The sequence below is a fragment of the Sapajus apella genome, unplaced genomic scaffold (assembly GCF_009761245.1).
Source record: "Sapajus apella isolate SASKATOON/1434 unplaced genomic scaffold, GSC_monkey_1.0 scaffold49, whole genome shotgun sequence".
Classification (NCBI taxonomy): Eukaryota; Metazoa; Chordata; class Mammalia; order Primates; family Cebidae; genus Sapajus; species Sapajus apella.
The window spans coordinates 11556263-11577839 of NW_022436989.1; the positions used below are offsets into that span (position 1 = coordinate 11556263).

General features: G+C 47.9%; 1 long non-coding RNA gene across 1 annotated transcript in view; it reads right to left on the bottom strand.

Annotated features, from left to right (window-relative positions):
* Positions 1-17000: 17000 nt before the first annotated feature.
* LOC116526040 overlaps positions 17001-21577 on the bottom strand; it is a 10512-nt gene continuing 5935 nt past the window's right edge. The window contains exon 2 of the long non-coding RNA XR_004257938.1: positions 17001-17662. This is a non-coding gene — a long non-coding RNA (uncharacterized LOC116526040). The remainder of the gene's footprint in view (positions 17663-21577) is intronic.

Genomic DNA, 21577 nt, shown 5'->3' on the forward strand with positions numbered 1-21577 from the left:
TCCCAGCACTTTGGGAGCCTAAGGCGGGTGGATCACCTGAAGTCAAGAGTCGAGACCAGCCTGGCCAACATGGTGAAACCCTGCCTCTACTAAAAATATAAAAAATTAGCCAGGCCTGGTGGTGCACACCTGCAGTCCCAGCTACTTGAGAGGCTGAGGCAGGAGAATCACTTGAACCTGGGAGGCGAAAGTTTCAGTGAGCCTAGTTGACACCACTGCACTCCAGACTAGGTGACCGAGTGAGACTCTGTCTCAAAAATAAATAAATAAAAGACAAGAAAGAAAAGAAGGCCTGGCGCGGTGGCTCGTGCCTACAATCCCAGCACTTTGGGAGGCTGAGGAGGGTAGATCATCTGAGGTCAGGAGTTTGAGACCGGCCTGACCAACATGGAGACATCTGTCTCTACTAAAAATGCAAAATAGCCGGGTGTGGGGTGGCACATGCCTGTAATCCCAGGTACTTGGGAGGCTGAGGCAGGAGAGTCACTTGAACCCAGGAGGCAGAGGTTGTGGTGAGCCGAAATCGCGCCATTGTATTCCAGCCTGGGCAATAAGAGCGAAATTCCGTCTCGAAAGAAAGAAAGAAAGAGAAAGAGAGAGAGACGAGAGAGAGAGAGAGAGAGAGAGAGAGAAGGAAGAAAGGAAGAAAAGGAGGGAGGGAGGAAGGAAGGGAGGGAAAGAAAAAGAAAGAACAAAAAGGAAGGCTACCACAGGGAAGCAGAAAAGAAAAGGGAAAAAGGCCGAATCTGAACTGGACAGATTATGTAAGTGTTCTGTTTCCACACACTTGTAAGATAAGGATAACAATATCTAGCTCTCAGTAAATGTCAAGTTTCTGTCTCCTTTGCTTTCTTTTCTCCAGACTGTTAGTCTGAGCCAGCTATAAATCAAGACTGTCATTGATGGGTAGGGACCTCTCCCCTGAGGTCTTCAGATGGAAATCATGTTTCTCTAAAGGGGCAATCTCTAGATGTGAAGACTCTCATATGTGTCAAAATGTTAAATGTGCCAACCCTTTCTGCTTCTGTAAACCCATGTGTAGAAAGGCTGGCAAAAAAAAAATGTGCAAAAAATATGCAGAACGAAGTACATTGCTGCTTTGGCCGGGCGCAGTGGCTCATGCCTGCACTTTGGGAGGATGAGGCAGGCAGATCACAAGAGGTCAGGAGTTTAAGACCAGCCTAGCCAATATGATAAAACCCTGTCTCTACCAAAAATATCAAAATTAGCTGGGTGTGGTGGCAGGTGCCTGTAATCCCAGCTACTCAGGAGGCTAAGAAAGGAGAATCACTTAAACCCAGGAGGCAGAGGTTGCTGTGAGCTGAGATCATGCCACTGCACTCCAGCCTGGGCAACAGAACATGACTCTGACTCAATAAATAAATAAATAAGTACATTGCTACTTTGTTTGCAATAACAAAACTTGGAGACAACCTCAATGTCCATCCATCAGTAAGTCTTGGCTAAGTGAATTAAGAGATTTCCATTTTCTGGTCGGGCACAGTGGCTCATGCCTGTAATCCCAGCACTTTGAGAGGCTGATGTGGGCAGATCTGCTTAGGTCAGGAGTTCTAGACCAGCCTGGCCAACATGGCGACACCCCATCTCTACTAAAAATACAAAATTAGCCAGGCGTGGTGGCACATGCCTGTAATCCCAGCTACTCGGGAGGCTGAGGCAGGAGAATTGATTGAACCGCATAGGTGGAGGTTGAGTGAGCCAAGATGGTGCTACTGCACTTCATCCTGGGTGACAGTGAGACTCAGTCTCAAAAAAAAAAAGAGAAGGCTGGGCACAGTGGTTATCTATAAATTGCATTTTAGGCACAGCTGAAGGAAGTAAGTTTTACAAGGAGCCTACAAGTTTGGTTACTTCGTAATGCTACAAAAGGGATTTTAAGTCCTTAAAATGTACCGTAACAAAGTTAAGGTTACTTTGCACCTAAAACATAAAGGCTTAGAAAATTTTGCCTCACCAAAGTTCCAGCACTTGTAACCATTTTATGTAGGCATTCTGTAAGCCCTCCCTCCATTGCTGTTTCCCCCAACATGGTCCCAGATACTCCGAAGGCTGTGAGGCAAGAGAATCGCTTGAACCCAGAAGGCAGAGGTTTCAGTGAGCTGAGATCGTGTCACTGCACTCCAGCCTGGTGACAGAGTGAGACTCCGTCCCCTAAAGATATTTCTATTTCCTGGAATATAAGAGAGCTGATGGGCAACATAAACCAGATCTGTGCACAGGAACTTAGGGAATAGCACCCAATACCTTGCTCAATGAAAAACCCATGTGTACATCAACACATACAAAATAATCCCACTAAAGAAAAAAAGTGTGTGGCAGAGATCGCCAGCTGTTCCCCAGGATCCTTTCTTTCATTTAGTAGAAGTCTGCCCCCTCCAGCCCCGTTTTAAGTGGTGGGCTTGGGTGGGTGTAAAGGGTCAGGGGCAAGGTGGCTGAATCCTACACGTAAGTGGGCAGTGCTCACCTCCCTTTTGGCCAGCTTTGGCAAAAGGTCTAAATTCTGACCACAGGGATGTGAGCAGAAGTGATGAATGCAACGAAGGGGCATTCCCTTCAAAAGGAAGAGAGTTGTTGTTCACGTCCTCTGTCCCCCGTCCCCAGGGGGACCCCGGCGATAATGTTTTGATGTAGACGAGGTATCCCTGCTACAGGACGAATATTCATGCAACAGAGGCAACTGCCTGCCTTGTTCCACTCCTCTAACAGCTTCTTGAAAGAGAAATTAACTTTTCTCTTGTTTGAGTCACTGTAATCTGGGGACCGTTAATAGCTGCAAATCTCCTACAGTAAGTAATACAATGTACCTTTAGAGCATTATCTTTGCTCGTAATGACAGTGTACTGACATTTAGTGCTTGCTATGTGCCAAGCACTGTTCTAGGCACTTTACATAAATAACTCATTTAAACCCCACAACAAATCTGGGAGGTGAGTAACATAATTGTGCCCATTTTACAGATGAGAAAACTGAGACATAAGGAGGTCAAGTAATATGAAAGGCCACACTGCTAGGAGAAGCGGCAGAGCTGGGGCAGGCTTCCAGGTGGTATGACTCCAGAGTCTGTGTTCTTAACCACTGCTTGCATAGAAAACCATTCTGGAGGTACAGATCCCAAATTACATCTGGAGTATGGGATGTAGGGAAGGGAGAGAAGAAACTTTCTTTTCTACATTATACTTCTCTGAATGTTTGAATGTTTTATAAAAGTCAGGCATTACTTCTATAGTTTTAAAAAAGGGAAAAATTGTGAAAGTCAAGCTATTTAACTGGAAAACAAATGTAACAGGGAGTGGTAACATTAGTTTAAAATATAACCGAGGCTGGACATGGTGGCTCACACCTGTAATCCCAGCACTTTGGGAGGCTGAGGCGGGTGGATCACTTGAGGTCAGGAGTTCGAGACCAGCCTGGCCAGCATGGTGAAACCCCATCTCTACTAAAAATACAAAAATTAGCTGAGTGTGATGGTGCACACCTGTAATCCCAGCTACTTGAGAGGCTAAGGCAGAGAACCGCTGGAACCCAGGAGGAGGAGTATGCAGTGAACTGAGATCGCACCATTGCACTCCAGCCTGGGCAACAAGGGCAAAACTCTGTATAAATATATATATATATATATATATACACACATATGTAAAATAAATACGTATACCTGAAAAAAAGTAATAAATACATATAACTGAAAACAATTCCCTTCTCAGGCCTAGCTGCTCACCCGGCCTCTCAGAGAGGAGAGCTGTTCCCCAGTGAGCCTGATTCTGTAACGAGACAGAGTGAAGGGTGAAGCCCAGCAGAGCTGAGCTGAAAATGCTTCGCAGACGGGCCACACTACCCGTTGAACACGTCTCTCATTTTTCATCATTTGTTTGCTAATAATATATCTTCAGTGTAAACCCAGAAAGAGGGAAAAAATACGTCAGTCAACCGCTCATCCCTTGAGAGCGTCTCAGGCACACAGCCTGTCTTGCTTTTGTAAATATTTGGCCCTGTAGTTCCTGGAAGAAGAAGTGCTGGTCGCTCCTAAACCTCCCTGTGGATGACAGCTCCATGGAGCATGCGTTCTGAGCCAAAACACACCATATTTGGTCTGAAATGAGTGAACTGCTGATTGTTTTACTTTCAGGTTTTTTAACTGGAACGAAGGATATTTGGTCCATACAGTTACCATCCACAAGAATACACGGACTCAGGGGTCTCTGCCCACTTCTGAACCTGCAAAGCTTCGTGGCTGAGAAGGAAGGCGTGTGCATGACATGGAACTGTATTCCAGCCTGAGCCCGCATGGTTTTACTGTTGTTTTGTTTTGTTTTTGAGATGGAGTCTCACTCTGTTGCCCAGGCTAGAGTGCAATGGCACAGTCTTGGCTCCCTGCAACCTCTGCCTCCCAGGTTCAAGATTCTCCTGCCTCGGCCTCCCAAGTAGCTGAGACTACAGGTGCCCACTACCATGCCCAACTAATTGTGAGCCGGCACGTTTTAAGTGTAAAGGGGCAAAGGGTGTTTTGCACTTCAGCTAGACCACTTGAAGAAAATGAGATCTGAGCCAGGCGTGGTTGGCTTATGCCTGTAATCCCAGCACTTTGGGAGGCTGAGGTGGGTGGATCACCTGAGGTCAGGAGTTCAAGACCAGCCTTGCCCTTCATGGTGAAATCTCCTCTCTACTAAAAATACAAAAAATAGCCGGGCATGGTGGCACATGCCTGTAATCCCAGCTATTCGGGAAGCTGAGGCACAAGAATCACTTGAACCGGGGAGGCAGAGGTTGCAGTGAGCTGAGATTGCACCACTGTATTCCAGCCTGGGCAACAGAGTGAGACTGTCTCAAAAAAAAAAAAAAAAAGAAAGAAGATCTGATCTGAACAAGTTTTAGGTTAAACAAACCACAAAGCCCACTCATAATACAGTTACTCCCTTTTTTAAAAAATGATGTATTAGTACAGATATTATAATCATTTTTTTACTAATTTTTTTTTTTTTTTAAGATATGGTCTCACTGTGTCACCCAGGCTGGAGTGCAATGGCACGACCAAGACTCACTGCAGCCTCAGCTTTCCAGGCTCAGGAGAGCCTCCGACCTCAGCCTCTCATGTAGCTGGGACTACAAGCAGGCGCCATTATGCCCGGATAATTTTTAAAATTATTTTCCATAGAGGAGCAGTCTCACTGCATTGTCCAAGCTGGTCTCAAGTGCCTGGCCTCAAGTGATTCTCCTGCCTGGACCTCCTGAAGTGTTGGGAATACAGGCATGAACAACTGTGATCACCTGTCTTCTTTTTTTTTTTAATCAATATAATAATCAGCTGTCTTTTCTCCTTGATATTGTCTATAGAATAATGTTATCTGGGCAAACGTAGACTATCTTTTGCAGGAAATAATTGTAAATGACCTTGGTTTTATGTATTTATTTAATTTTTTTGAGAGGGGGTTTCACTCTGTTCCCAGGGCTGAAATGCAGTCCCAGGCTCACTGCAGCCTTGACCTCCTGAGCTCAAGTGATCCTCCTACCTCAGCCTCCCGAAATGATCTTTGTTTTAAACACATCTCTGCAGAACTGATCTTTCAGGAACTGTCTGAACACTGTGACAAATGACTGGGTGCCCCCTGAAGTCCCTGATGTTAACAGCACAGGGAAGCCGTTTTGTTACCGAGTTGGCTCATGTCTGAGTCATTTTCATGAAATAAACTTCGCTTTGAACAGGGTGGTTTCTGTTCAACATCAGTTCAGTTTGGTAAGCATTGCTTTTTTCAGATGGAGTTTCGCTCTTGTTGCTTAGGCTAGAGTGCAATCTCGGTTCACTGCAACCTCCGCCTCCTAGGTTCAAGAGATTCTCCTGCCTTAGACTCCTGAGTAGCTGGGATTACAGGTACCCACCACTATGTCCCACTATTTTTTTGTATTTTTAGTAGAGACGGGGTTTTATCATGTTGGCCAGGCTGGTCTCGAAATCCTGACGTCAGGTGATCCACCCACCTTGGCCTCCCAAAGTGCTGGGATTACAGGCATAAGCCACCTTGCCTGGCCTGGTAAGCATTTTGTGAGCATCTACTATGTACTTATTTTGTGCGGGGACCTACAGTAAACAAGGAACTCAGAGTCTAGTGGAGAAAGAAGGAGATATTTAAAAATCAACACAATGATGAAGATAGAAAAATGATAACATTTTTATCCCCCAGGCTTTCTGAGGGGCAGTGGTGTGGTGCACAAAGCTTCGGGCAGAAGCAGAGCCTGGGGACTCCATGATGGAAGCCCACTCCCCTCCAGCCCCGGCCCGAGCAGCCTGAAGAGAAGATGTTTGTCTGCCCATTCCCAGCCCACCCTCAGTTCCCATCCAGTCCCTGGACGCCAGGACTCTGGACTCACTGCATTCCCAGCCCTAGCTTCTGTGGTCACTACTGGCAATGGCACACCAGGAGCCCTGGGACTCTGGCTGTGCACCAAGGTCTAGATTGCAAAGATGCCTGAAACCAGAGGGGGAAACCAGAGAAGAATTCATCAAAATGATTAATATTGCAAGAAATAGGGGAAGGGAAAGTGATATCATTTGCTACGGTCTGAATGTGCCCCCCTCCATATGTTGAAAACGTAATCCCCAATGCAATAATGTGGGGAGGTGGCTCCTAGTGGAGCTGCTTAACTCTGCCCTCATGAATGGATTCATGCCATCATAAAAAAGGCTTGTAGCGCCAGGCGCGGTGGCTCAAGCCTGTAATCCCAGCACTTTGGGAGGCCGAGGCGGGTGGATCATGAGGTCAAGAGATCGAGACCATCCTGGTCAACATGGTGAAACCCCATCTCTACTAAAAAAAAATACAAAACATTAGCTGGGCATGGTGGCGCGTGCCTGTAATCCCAGCTACTCAGGAGGTTGAGGCAGGAGAATTGCCTGAACCCCGGAGGTGGAGGTTGCAGTGAGCTGAGATCGTGCCATTGCACTCCAGCCTGGGTAACAAGAGTGAAACTCCGTCTCAAAAAAAGGCTTGTGGCCGGGTACACGGGCTCACGCCTGTAATCCTAGTACTCTGGGAGGCTGAGGCACATGGTTCACTTGAGGCCAGGAGTTCGAGACATGCCTGGCCAACATGGCCAAACCCTGCCTCTATTAAAAGTACAAACATTAGCCAGGCATGGGAGCGGGTGCCTGTAATCCCAGCTAATCAGGAGGCTGAGGCAGGAGAATCACTTGCACCCGAGGGGTGGAGCTTGCAGTGAGCTGAGATCATGCCACTGCACTTCAGCCTGAGCAATAGAGTGAGACTCTGCTCAAAGAAGAAAGGAGAGGGGTTCTTGTGGGCTTGGGCTTTCTGTCTTCTGCTCTTCCACCATATGAGGATAAAACGTTCATCCTTTCCTGCCCTTCTACCTTCTGCCATATGAGGACACAGCAAGAAGCCCCACACCAGATGCTGGTGCCTTGACCTTGGACTTCCTAGCCTCCAGAATCGTGAAAAATACATTTCTGTTGTTTATATATTATCCAGTCTGGGGTATTCTGTTGTAGCAACAGAAAACAGACTAAGACACCATTCTAAGGCATGAGTGAGCAATTCTGTCTTCTTAGGTGCAGAAGAAAAACAAAGGAAACTCAAGAGAGGAGGTAATAACTGAGCAGAGATTTGAGAGTTGAGTAGGAGATTACATAAAGGCTAAGAGGATGAGAAGGACATCCAGGCAGAAGGGACAGGCTGGACAAGGAGGCATGAGACAGAACAAGGTTCAGGAACCTGTGAGTGGGGCAGGAGTGTCAGGTGGGGGAATGAAGGGCTGGCAAGGTCTCTCCCACCCCTTTAGGGAGCCTAGGATTGCTCCATGGGCCAGAGGCCCCTTGTAAGCACAGTCCTGGGGCCAGCTGTGGTCTACGACAAAGTTTTCATCCATCTGTGGTAAAATTGTTAAAGATTACATATAATTGCATATTATTGTATAACATAATTACATATACATATAATTGGACATCTATAATTATATAGAGGTATATAATTTAACTAAAGCAAATTTTTCATGGAATGAACCATATTCAATTAAAAAGACTCTCTTTGATTCTGACATTATGCCATTCCTGCATTTTGATGTTTAAACATCTGGTCATTAATCAAATGATGGTGACAATAAAAAGCTGGGCATTCTACATCAGTGCCTTCAGTTTCCGCTTAAACTTTCAGAGGTCCAGGGAGTCCAAAATTCTGGGATTCACTGAAATAGGATAATTGATCAGATTTTCATTTCCAAAAACTCCCCCAATAGTGGTATAGAGGTTGTGTGGGGATGAGCAGACTGGAGACAACTGGGGACCATGATGAGAATGAATAGGAGCTGCCTGGTGCGGTGGCTCATGCCTGGAACGGTGGCTCATGCCCGGAATCCCAGCACTTTGGGAGGCCGAAGTGCGCGGATCACAAGGTCAGGAGATAGAGACCAACCCGACTAACATGGTGAAACCCCATCTCTACTAAAAATACAAAAAATTAGCTGGGTGCGGTGGCATGCACCTGTAGTCCCAGCTACTCAGGAGGCTGAGACAAGAGAATGGCTTGAACCCCGGAGGCAGATGTTGCAGTGAGCCGAGGTTGCACCACTGAACTCTAGCCTGGGCAACAGCAAGCCTCCGTAAACAAACAAACAAACAAACAAACAAAAACTAAAAGAAAAAAAGAATGAATAGGGGCCTAGCTCCCTGCATCCCTTTCTGTTTGTATTTCAGCATAGAAATCATCCTCTTAAGCCTGAATTCAGGTAAGCAGGGTCACAGCCAGCCTGGACACAGCACCTAGGATGCTCTTAAACAGAGGAGCCCCCTGCATCCTCTTCCTGTTGATCGATGTTGATTGGCAGGTGAAGGAGGCGTCTTTCTTTTTTCAAGAAATTTTAAATTTTGCTTCCTCCAGTACTTCCAGTCCTGAAAACCACCCAAAGCACCCAACCCTCTCCCATTTGGTTCTTTTAAAGCCAGAACCTTTAATTTTGAATTAGAAATCCTTCATTTCCTCCGCTCTTATTTCAAATCAGAGAGGTTGTCTGAATGGTCCAATGGAGCTTTAAGCTCTTCCTTAAACCAAGGCCCCTGATGCCCTGATTGGTTTGTATTCCTACCTCTGGCTTTTCTGCATGGGCCAGGAGAACTGACCAGCCTAGGGTGAGTGGTGGCACAGATTTGAGAGAATCAGACAGAATGATCGCGAACAGGGGCTGATATCAGATTCTTTCTTTTTCTTTTTCCTTTTTTTTTTTTTTTTTTTTTTTTGAGACGGAGTCTTGCTCTATTGCTCAGGCTGGAGCGTAGTGGTGCAATCTCCGCTCACTGCAACCTCCACCTCCTGGGCTCAAGCAATTCTCCCTGCCTCAGCCTCCCGAGTAGCGGGGATTACAGGCCCCTGCCACCACACCTGGCTAATTTTTGTATTTTTTTTTTTTGAGACGGAGTTTCGCTCTTGTTACCCAGGCTGGAGTGCAATGGCGCGATCTCGGCTCACCACAACCTCTGCCTCCTGGGTTCAGGCAATTCTCCTGCCTCAGCCTCCTGAGTAGCCGGGATTACAGGCACGCGCCACCATGCCCAGCTGATTTTTTGTATTTTTAGTAGAGACGGGGTTTCACCATGTTGACCAGGATGGTCTCGATCTCTTGACCTCGTGATCCACCCGCCTTGGCCTCCCAAAGTGCTGGGATTACAGGCTTGAGCCACCGCGCCCGGCCCTAATTTTTGTATTTTTAAGTAGAGACAGGGTTCCACCATGTTGGCCAGGGTGGTGTTGAAGCCTGACCTCAGGTGATCCACCGACCATGGCCTCCCAAAGTGCTCAGGTTACAGGCATGAGCCACCTCGCACAGCCCAGGTTCTTTCTTAAGAGGGAGGAGCAGGATGGGATGAGGCTTGGAAATAGGAGTTCAGAGACCAGGTGATGACAGGAATATGCCCTTCCAACAGCCACTCCTCTCCCACTCCCCAAACACGAAGTAAACACACACAAACCGTGCACACCACAAGCACACACCACACATGCACACACACATAACACACATGTACATGCACTATTCACATGTACATATACATATTTACATACCTATACCACACACACGCAAATCATACACATACGTATACATGTATCACTTACACTCATATACATACACCATACACACATACACACCACACCCAGACACCCCCACATGCACACACACACCACATGCAGCACACATATATACCACATACATGCACCCAACATGTACACAGAGCACACATGCACACACATGTGTACACATATGCACCACACACATGCACGTATCACTTGCATGCACACGCACCTCACATATACGCATCACATACGTGCACACACATACTGACCTCACCTACTACCCTCCTCTGACTCTGGCTTTAGCCTTCCTGCCCCGCCCCCTGACATGCCAGGCCTGCTCCTGCCCCAGGGCCTTTGCACTGACTTCCATCCGCCTGGACCGCTCTTCCCCTGTGTAGCTTCATGGCACATTTCTTTACTTCCTTTTAGACTTTGTTTAGTTGCCACCTTCTCAGAGGTCTTCTCTGATCCCTTTATTTAAAATTTCACATTTCCTGCCTACCCCCATATTCCCAACCCCCTACACCTCACCTCTCTATTTTCCCCATAGCACTCAGCTTTTCTTACAGGTCATAAAATTTAGTTACTATATCTATTTTGTCAACCCTCAAGCATTGGAAAAGTGGAGAATCAGCATGTGCCCTGCAAGGGAGGCTTGTGCCATCAGCTATGAGAGGCTGATTGTTTTTGGTTTTGCCTTGTTATTATTATTTTTTTTAGAAATGGGGTCTTGTTCTGTTGCCCAGGCTAAAATGTAGTGGTGTGATCACAGCTCACTACAGCCTCAAACTCCTGGACTTGAGCATCCTCCTGCCTCAGCCTCCTAAGTGACTGGGACTACAGCCACATGCCACTGTCCCTGATAAATAACTGTTTTATTTTTTTGGAGAGCGGGGTCTGACTTGTTGCCCAGGCTGGAGTGCAGTGCACGATCATGGCTCACTGAAGCCTTGGCTGCCTGGGCTCGGCATCCTCCCACGTCAGCCTCCTGAGTCCCTGGGGTTATAGGCTCATACCGCCATGCCTGGCTGATTTTTTTAATTTGTATTGTTTTGTAGAGATGAGGTCTCGTTTTGTTGCCAAGGCTGGTCTTGAACTCCTGGCTTCAACGATTCTCTTGCCTCAGCATCCCAAAGTGCTGGGATTACAAGCATGAGTCACGGCACCTGGCCGCATTTTTCCCTATGCTCTGTAGAAGGGACTCCCTTTCTGTGATTTGTCCTGTGAAGGTATTAAGCTTGGTCCTCTAGTATAATCCCTTTCTCAGGGAATAAGAGTCTAGAGGTCAGCAGCGCAGGCAGTCAGGACAGCTCCACGTGGTCAGTGTAAGGCTGGTTGCCTCTCCGGGAGGCCACACACACCCACTTCTGTACCCAGTACCTGGCTCTGCACTCGGCACCTAGCTCTGCCGCATGGCTCCCCTGGAAGGCTCCGGCTAATGCAACCCTGGCCGGCTCTCACACTAGAAAACCTGCCCAACAATGCACCAACCAATAGCGGTCTGCCCCATCCCAATCCTGCTCCCCTGGACCCAATCAGAGCACCCAGCTGTTGCTCGGTCCTCATAGCCATAAAAACCCCAACCCCCAGGAAGTTAACGTGACTTCTCTGGCCCCCTTTCCTCAGGACCATAGAACCTTGCCCGGGAGCTGAATAAATTGGCATTTAATTTTCTTATACTGGCCTCAGTTTCCTCATTTTAGACTCAGCAATAACCCTTATAAGTGGTGCCGAAAACCCGGGAGGAGTTCAAGACCCCTCCCAGGGGAAACTGACTCCTCTACCATAAGCCGAACCAGGGAGCCACCACCTCGTCTGCAGCCATCACTCGGTAAGGCTCCTATTGCCCATAACCCCATCCTCTGTTTGCTCCGATCTGAGGAGACCCTGTACATAATCGTGGCCACGTCAGGGACTCCTCCCCATCTCGAGCTGTGGGCCTCGTGGAGACGTCCCGGTACCCCGGCTCACCCGTTCCAGAAGACAGGAATACTGTGGAGACGTCCCTATACTCCTGTCCTTCCCCGTAACCTCCGGTAGTTGGGTGTTGAGGTCCGGGATGCCGTTCCTCACTCCTGACTATCCTGCAACAGAGAGGGCACTATGGGTAATCAAGAGTCCCGCCTAGACCCCAAGTTGCCATTGGGATGTCTAGTCCCAAATTTACCCAAGCTGGGCCTCTCCATAAAAAGAAAAAGCTGCTTTTCCTCTCCACCGTGGCCTGGCCCCAGTATCCTCTGGACAACCAGTCCAAGTGGCCACCGGCGGGAAATTTCAATCTTGGCATTCTAACCGATTTGGACAATTTGTGTCAAAGAAATGGTAAATGGTTGGCGGTCCCCTACATTCAGGCTTTCTTGTATCTTCGCTCCCACCTCACCCTCTTTTCCTTTTGCCCTCGGCCCCTCCACCATCCTCCTCCTTTTCTGACCCCGACCCACCAGAAGAACTCTCCTTTCCACCCGGCCGACCCACTAATCCTCCACCCTTTGCAGAAGCTCAACCCCTCCGGCTCCTCCTCTTCCTGGTCCTAACCTAGCCTCTCCTGTTAGTGCTCACACGTGCTCGCGCTGTGCTCCTGATGATGAAACCTCCCTTCTTTGCCCCCTGCGCGAGGTCGCTGGAGCAGAAGGCGTTGTCTGAGTACATGTTCCCTTCTCTCTCTCTGATCTAGCCACCATTGAGAAACGCCTAGGGTCATTATCCACCAATCCTACTGCTTACACCAAATAATTCCGCCACCTCACCCAGGCTTACGACCTCACCTGGCATGATACCTGTGTGATTCTGTCCTCCACCCTCACCCCAGATGAGCGTGACCGCAGCCTTACGGCAGCCCGGGTGCACACTGATCAGGTACATCTCACAAACAATCAAATGCCAGTAGGTGCGGCAGCGGTCCCCGAGGCCGACCCTAATTGGAACTATCAAACTGGTCAAGATGGCCACTGCCGCCGAGACCAAATGCTACAGTGCCTCCTAGGAGGCATGCAAAGTGCAGCCCAAAAGGTAGTTAATTATGATAAGTTAAGGAAAATAACTCAGGGTCCTACTGAAAACCCAGCTGCCTTCCTTGACCGATTAACTAATGCTATGATCCTTCATACCCGGCTGGACCAGGCCTCTTTAGCAGGGGCTACAGTTCTAGCCACCTATTTCATCTCTCAGTCAGCGGCTGACATTAGAAAGAAAAAGGCTGAGGAGGGCCCCCAAGCTCCCATACGAGACCTGGTAAACATGGCATTTAAAGTTTTTAATGGCCGAGAGGAAAAGGCTGAGGCCAACCGCCAGGCCCGTCTACAGCAAAAGGTAAGCCTCCAAACCCAAGCTCTATGGCAGCCCTGAGGCCGGCAGCCCACCAGGTGCCTGATGGAGGGGGTCCATCAAAGCCCGCCAAGAACTCCAGAGGTGTTCCACCTGGGCCCTGTTTCAAGTGCGGTCAGGAAGGACACTGGGCACATCAGTATCCATGTCCCCAACCACCTACCAAGCCCTGCCCGGACTGCGAGCAGCTTGGACATTGGCTCGGTGATTGCCCATCCCGGACTACAGGCCCACCTCTCGCATCTCTATGTGGAGGGCAGGCCGGTCCACAGGAAGCAAATGCTACAGTGGAAGCAATCCCATCGCTTGAACTTCTCGGCCTTCTGGATGACTGACGCAGCCCAGACTCGAAGACCCCCATCACCCTTGCTGAGCCCAGGGTAACGCTGCAGGTAGCGGGTAAGTCCATTTCCTTCTTAAGTAGACATGGGGGCTACCTATTCTGTATTGCCTTCCTACTCAGGACCTAGCATACCTTCCCAGGTTTCAGTCATGGGAATTGATGGTAAGCCTTCCTGTCCTAACCAAACCCACCCTTTAGCCTGTGTCCTCAAGGGACACCCCTTTTCCCACTCCTTTTTAATCATACCCTCATGCCCAGTCCCCCTTTTAGGATGAGGCATTCTCCCGACTGTGGGGGCCACTCTCCAACTCACTGGCACCCCACACTCAAGCCCATCATCCGCCCACCTCCTACTGCCACTCCTAACCAATGCCACGCCCTGTCTTAACTCCTCGCCCCAACCCCCATAATCAATGCTACACAGATCTCCAACCTTTTCCAGGCCTTATCATTGCCCAGGGAAGTTGCAGTCATACACTGCCGAGGACACCGCGCCCAGCATGATGCCGTCTCCCGGAGCAATGCACAGGCAGATACAGCAGCAAGATCTTTAACTAATGCCGAGTTAACCCCGTACCCCTGTTCTCTTCCTTACCACGGCCACACAGCCTGTATACTCACCATCGGAAAAACAGGCCCTTATACTAAAGGGAGGAACAGAATCTAATCAGGGCTGGACCTTCCTAAATAACAGACTCGCCCTTTCCCGGAACAGGCCCCTAAAATGACTGCTGAAATCCACCAATTCTTACGTACAGGGCCTAAGGTGTTACACCGCTTTGCACATCCCCTCTTTTTCTCACCAGGTCTGCAACAAACAATTGAGCAGGTACACAAGGCTTGCGTTACTTGCTCTAAGGTCTCGCCTCAGGGAGGCTTAAGGTCACAGTTTCCTACTCACCAAATGCGTGGCAACCTCCCTGCCCAAGACTGGCAAACTGACTTCACTCATATGCCCACTCACAAAAAGCTTCGCTACCTCCTAGCTTTTGTAGATACCTTTTCAGGTTGGATTGAGGCCTTCGCCACCTCCCGGGAGACGGCAGACACGGTGGCCTCCCTCTTTACTCAAGAAATCATCCCTTGCTTCGGCCCACCTGCCACCATCCAGTCGGACAACGGTCCAGCATTTACGGCCCAAGTAGTCCAGCTAGTCGCCAAGTCCCTCAACATCTCCTGGAAACTGCACATCCCTTACCATCCTCAGTCGTCGGGTAAAGTTGAACGGGCCCACGACATCCTCAAAGACCATCTGGCCAAACTTGCTATTGAGGTAAAACTCTCTTGGCCCACACTCCTACCTCTTGTCCTGGCCCCGGGTCCGGGCCACCCCACGGGGGCCAACGGGCCTTAGCCCCTTCGAATTGCTGTATGGCCGGCCTTTCCTGGTTTCTCACAACCTCCCTGTAAACCCCCCTCCACTGGCTTCCTACCTTCCCTTCCTTTCCCTCCTCCACCACCTGTTAAGGGAGCATGCAGACCACTCCCTCCCTGTTGTTCCAGGACCGGAGGACTCCCACCCAGTGGCGCCTCTCCAACTGGGCGACAGCGTTCTCCTCCAAGAACTCAAACCAGGATCCTTGCAACCCAGGTGGTCGGGACCCCACATTGTTATCCTAACCACCCCCACAGCCACCAAACTCCTGGGTCACACTCCATGGTACCATGTGTCCTGCCTCAAACTGACCCCCCAAAATGATCAGTGGAAATCCGAACCCCTGGGCCCCACTCGCCTCCACCTCACCCATGGACCCGACCTGTTGCCCCCTAACCCTTCAGAGCCTCCTTCTCTTTCCCTTGTGTGCCTGTCACCTTGGTCCCGCAGTTAGAGGTATACGGACAGGCTGAACTTCCATCCCTCCTTCTACCTTCCCCTAATCACCGAGACAGATGAGCAGTCTTCCTCCCAATGGTCGTTGGTCTCTCTCTAGCATCCTCTCTGGTGGCGGCCGGGCTGGGTAGTGGCACCCTAGGCTACAGTCTCACCTCAGCCACTCAATTAAAGGACAAGCTTCGCGTGGCAACGTCACTGGCCCAGGTAATTCTCCAGAACCGACGGGCCCTTGACCTGCAGACAGCAGAAAAGGGAGGTACCTGTCTGTTTCTTCAGGAGCAATGCTGCTATTACATCAATGAAACGCCTTGTAGAAGAAAATGTCAACGCTCTATCGCCTCCAAGGGGACCTCCGCAAGAAGCAGAATGCATCAGTCTCGCCTCTTAACTGGTGGCAATCCCGCATGCTGACGTGGCTAACCCCTATTATCACTCCCATTATCATAGTTTGTCTTCTGCTAATGCTAGCCCCTTTTTTTCCTCAGGTTTTTGCAGGCCCACATGAAGGAAATTTCCAGGGTGGCTGTAAACCACATGCTGCTTCACCCCATGTCTGACTCCCAACCGAGGCACCAGCCAACTGACCCTTCTCCCTCACTCCGCCCTCATTCAGCAGGAAGTAGCCAGAAAGAAGCGGCGTCCTGTATCATCAAAAGGGTCAGAATGTAAGGCTGGTTGCCTCGCCGGGAGGCCGCACACACCCACCTCTGCACCCACACCTGGCTCTGCACTCGGCACCTAGCTCTGCCGCATGGCTCCCCTGGAAGGCTCCGGCTAATGCAACCCTGGCCGGCTCTCACACCGGAAAACCCGCCCGACAACCTGACAACCAATAGCAGCCCGCCCCGTCCCAATCCCGCTCTCCTGGAGCCAATCAGAGCACCCAGCTGTTGCTCCGTCCTCATAGCCATAAAAACCCCATGCCCCAGGAAGTTAACGCGACTTCTCTGACCCCTTTCCCCGGGACCATAGAACCTCGTCTGGGAGCTGAATAAACTGGCATTTAATTTTCTTATACTGGCCTCAGTTTCCTCATTTTAAACCCAGCAATAACCCTTACAGTCAGGAGCTTGGACAGTGAGGACACCTCCGTGTTGTCCATAGGGACCCCTGCAGATCACTGCAGCACCTTCACCAAGTGCGCCTCGTGGTTCAAGTTGGCTGCTGGACTTCTTTACCACATCTGCATCCCAGGCAGCAGATGAAGAAAAGAAGAAGAATTTCCCAGAAGTCCCTCACTAGGTAAATACAGAGGATACTCCAGATGCATCTTTGAACAAACTGTTTATGTCACAGCATCTGATGGTTTCCAAATTTGTTGGCATGTTTTCTACACCAGATCTTTTCCCACTTGGCCCTTCAGCCATTAGTCGGACATGTGACAAGGTGCTGTACAAGTTTCTTCCCGGCATTAGAGTGAAGAGAGGGTGGAAAGGCCCTTCTTTTATCTGTTCGCATTGTCTAGGTTTACATTTTGTTTATCCTCATAGCTTTGTTCCTGGATAAGGAATGGCTAGTTTGTAATCAGCATTAAATGGGCTGTAACCAGGAAATAGATAGCCCAGTCCTGACCTCCAGCAGACCTTCAGCTTCCATCAAAGATTCTCCCTCTAGGGTGCTTATCAGATTCTCTTCCAAATTTCAATGTACATTTCCCTCCCCACCCCCTCCACCCCTCCTTAGACCCTGGCATAGGCTCAGGCTTATCAGAATTTTTGAAAAGTAATTCTGATGCACGATTTCCCCCACCCTCCTCCTTCCTGTCTCCCCACCTTTCAGTCTACTCGCTGAGAATGACTGTCCTGGAAATCGGCTCGTCCCTTGCCCTGAGAGAGTTTTTCGAAAGCTGAAGAGGCTGCCTGGACAGGAGACGTCAGGTTATCTCAAATGCAAGTATCTCCAACTCTGGGTGCAGCAACCTCTTCAGACAAAGAAAGAACATTCACTGTGGATCTGAGTCACTGTTTCACAGCTCTGCCATGGAAAGAACTCTGTATTTGAAGAGCTGGCATTGCCTCTGGCTGACTGAGTGTCCTTGAGCAAGGCAATTACTCTGAGTCTCAGTGTCCTCATCTGTACAACGCAACAAAGATACTCCTGCAGATCGCATGAGACTGTAGAGATATGTTTGCGGACTAGATGAGGTGTTGTTACTACCATTGGTATAATAGGGTCTAAGGCAAGGGAGAAACGAATTGTACAGGGCAGGGGATTGGGGAAGGATTTTTGCAGAAGGGGGTTTGGAGCTGGACCCGAAGGAAGGTGGAAAGGCATGCCTCTTGTATCTTTGGTGTTGGTGGTAATTTGCCCATGTCCTACCTCTTGGGACTCCCTTGCCCACATTCCCAAAAACAGCAATATAATCAAAGCCATCAAAATGTTCATGGCCTTTCACCCAGCAATCCCACTGTAGGGAAGAGGATTTGAGGAAAGAAGCCCAACAAAGAGCCATATTCACTCCTGATGCTTTTCTAAAATAGCCAAAAATGGTTGGGCATGATGGCTCACACCTATAATCCCAGCATTTTGGGAGGCCGAGGCGGGTGGGGAGGTCAGGAGTTCGAGACCAGCCTGGCCAACATGGTGAAACCTTGTCTCTACTAAAAATACAAAAATTAGCCAGGTGTGGTGGTGCATGCCTGTAGTTCCAACTACTCGGGAGGCTGAGTCGGGAGAATCGCTTAAATCCAGGAGGTGGGCATTGCAGTGAGCTAAGATTACACCACTCTACTCCAGCCTGGGCAACAGAGCGAGACTCTGTCTCAAAAAAAAAAAAGAAAAAAAAAAAAAAAAGAAAAAAAAAAAAAAGAAAAGAAAGAAAAAAGAAAGAGGACAACAAAATGCAATGTATGATCTTGGGTTGGATGATAGATCATTTTTAAAACACGTTACTATAAAGAACATTATTGGGATGATTGGTAAAATTTAAATATGGGTTATATATTTAGATAATAGAATTGTGTTTCTTAACTACAGTTAGTGTACTGTGGTTATAAAGAGAAGGTCTGTGTTCTTAGGAGGCCTAGGCACAAGTATTTAGGCATGAAGGGTCGTGATCTCTGCAATTGACTCTCAAACGGTTATGCAAATAACAATAAGAACATACAGAGAGAGGTTCAAAGAGATAAAACAAATATGGCAAGATGTAAACAATTGGTGCATTTGGTTTTCATTTGATTTTTGAGACAGAGTCTTGCTCTCATGCCCAGGCTAGAGTGCAGTAGCACAAAAAGAGTTCACTACAGCCTTGAACTCCTGGGTCCAAGTGATCTCCTGCCTCAGCCTCCCAAGTAGTTGGAACTCAAGTCACATGCTACCACCTATGGCTAATTAAATATTTCTTTCTTTTTTTTTTTTTTTTTTTGTAGAGATAGGTCCCATTATGTTGCCCAAGCTGGCCTTGAACTCCTGACCTCAAGTGATCCTCCTGCCTCTTCCTCCCAAAATGCTGGGATTATAGGCCTGAAACACTATGTCCAGTAATTGGTGCCTTTGGATGTATTTCTTACCAAATTTTCTGAGGGTTTAAAATTTTTATTTTTATTATTATTATTTTTTTCTTTTTTTGAGACAGAGTCTTACTCTGTTGCCAGGCTGTAGTGCAGTGGCGTGATCTTGGCTCACTGCAGCCTCTGCCTCCTGGGTTCAAGTGATCCTCCTGCCTCTGCCTCCCAGGTAGCTGGGATTACAAACACATGGCATCATGCCCAGCTAATTTTTGTATTTAAGTAAAGATGGGATTTCACCATCTTGGCTAGGCTGATCTTGAACTTCTGAACTCAGGTGATCCACCTGCCTTGGCCTCCCAAAGTGCTTTGATTACAGGTGTCAGCCACCATGCCAGCTTAACTTTGCAAATGACCACCACCGCCAAAAACACCAAACAACTGATTCAAAATGAGCAAAGACAAGAATAGACATCTCCAAACAAGATGTATGAATGGCCGATAAGCCCGTGAAAAGATGCTCAACATCACCAGGCATTAGAGGATGCAAATCAAAACCACAATAACACCTCACATCCAGTAGATGGCTCCTATTAACATATAAAATAGTAAGTGTTGTCAAAGTATGTAGAGAAATTAGAATGTTCGTACACTGGTGGTGGGAATGTAAAATGGTACAACTGCCATGGAAAACAGTATGGCAGTTCCTCAAAAAATTAAAAATAGAATTACTACATGATCTAGCAATTCCACTTCTGGTTATATACCCAAAACAATTGTGAACAGGGTCTTGAACAAATATTTGTCCATACATGTTCAAAGCAGCATTATACACAATAGGCAAACGTGAAAACAACATGTGTCCACACACAGATTAATGGATAAGCAAAATGTGGTACTACATATATGCAATGATTTTTTTTTTTTTTTTGAAACAGGCTCTTGCTCTGTCACCCAGGCCGGAGTGCAATCGCATGATCACAGCTCACTGCAGTGCCAACCTTCCAGACTCAAGTGATCCTCCCATCTCAGCCTCCCCAGTAGCTGAGACAACAGGTACCTACCACTATGCCCAGCTAATTTTTGTATTTTGCAAATGTTGTATATTTTATTTTTTGTAGAGGTGGGGTTTCACCCTGTTGCCCAGGCTAGTCTCTAACTCCTAGGCTCCACCTGCCTTGGCCTGCCAAAATGCAGGGATTACAGGTGTGAGCCACAGCACCCCGCCTATGCAATGAAATATTATTCAGCCTTAAAAAGGGAGAAGTTCTGACACATGCCACAGTATGAATGAACCTTCAGGATGTTATGCAAAGCAAAATAAGCCAGTCATAAAAAGACAATGTATTATTCCATTAATATGACATGTAGAGTAGTCAAATGCTTAGAGATAGAAAGTAGAATGGTGGTTGCCAGAGGCTGAGGGAAGGAGGAGTGGGAAGTATTGTTTAATGGGTACAGAGTTTCAGTTTTGTGAGATGAAAAGAGTTCTAGAGATTGACGATGTTGATGGTTGCACAATAGTATTAACGTACTACCATTGTAATACATTGAATGTAATACTGTTGAACTCTACACTTAATAATGGTTAGAAGGGAGATATTATGTATGTGTAGTTTACCAAATAAAATTCTATTTTAAAAACTGAATAAATAGGCCGGGCGCGGTGGCTCAAGCCTGTAATCCCAGCACTTTGGGAGGCCGAGGCGGGTGGATCACGAGGTCAAGAGATCGAGACCATCCTGGTCAACATGGGGAAACCCCGTCTCTACTAAAAATACAAAAAATCAGCTGGGCATGGTGGCGCGTGCCTGTAATCCCAGCTACTCGGGAGGCTGAGGCAGGAGAATTGCCTGAACCCAGGAGACGGAGGTTGCGGTGAGCCGAGATCGCGCCATTGCACTCCAGCCTGGGTAACAAGAGCGAAACTCCGTCTCACAGCTGAAAAAAAAAAAAAACTGAATAAATAAAAAAAATTGCACCCATTACAATAATAATTGATTCTAGTAAGAGTCATCAATGGGGTTAAAATTAGAGGGTAAAAGTTTAATGAAAAACAGAATATTTATATAGTTTCAAATTATCTGTTTCCAATATATTTATTAATTAGAAAAGAAAATGTAGTAACTTTACAGTGGAGAAATTAGGAAGTATAAATGTATCAAGTGATCAAAGTAAATACTATCAGCATTAGGACAAATGGACATGTGCCTCCTGATATGTTGCACTAAGAAGGATACATCACTTCTATGTTACTGCTGCCAAAATTTATGCAAAATATGATCTAATTAGGAAGGAAACACCAGACAAACCCAAACTGAGGGACAGCCTGTAAAATAACTGGCCTATCCTCTTAAAAAATGTCAAGGGCCGGCCGGGCGCGGTGGCTCACGCCTGTAATCCCAGCACTTTGGGAGGCCGAGGCAGGTGGATCACAAGGTCAAGAGATCGAGACCATCCTGGTCAACACGGTGAAACCCCGTCTCTACTAAAACTACAAAAAATCAGCTGGGCATGGTGGCACGTGCCTGTAATCCCAGCT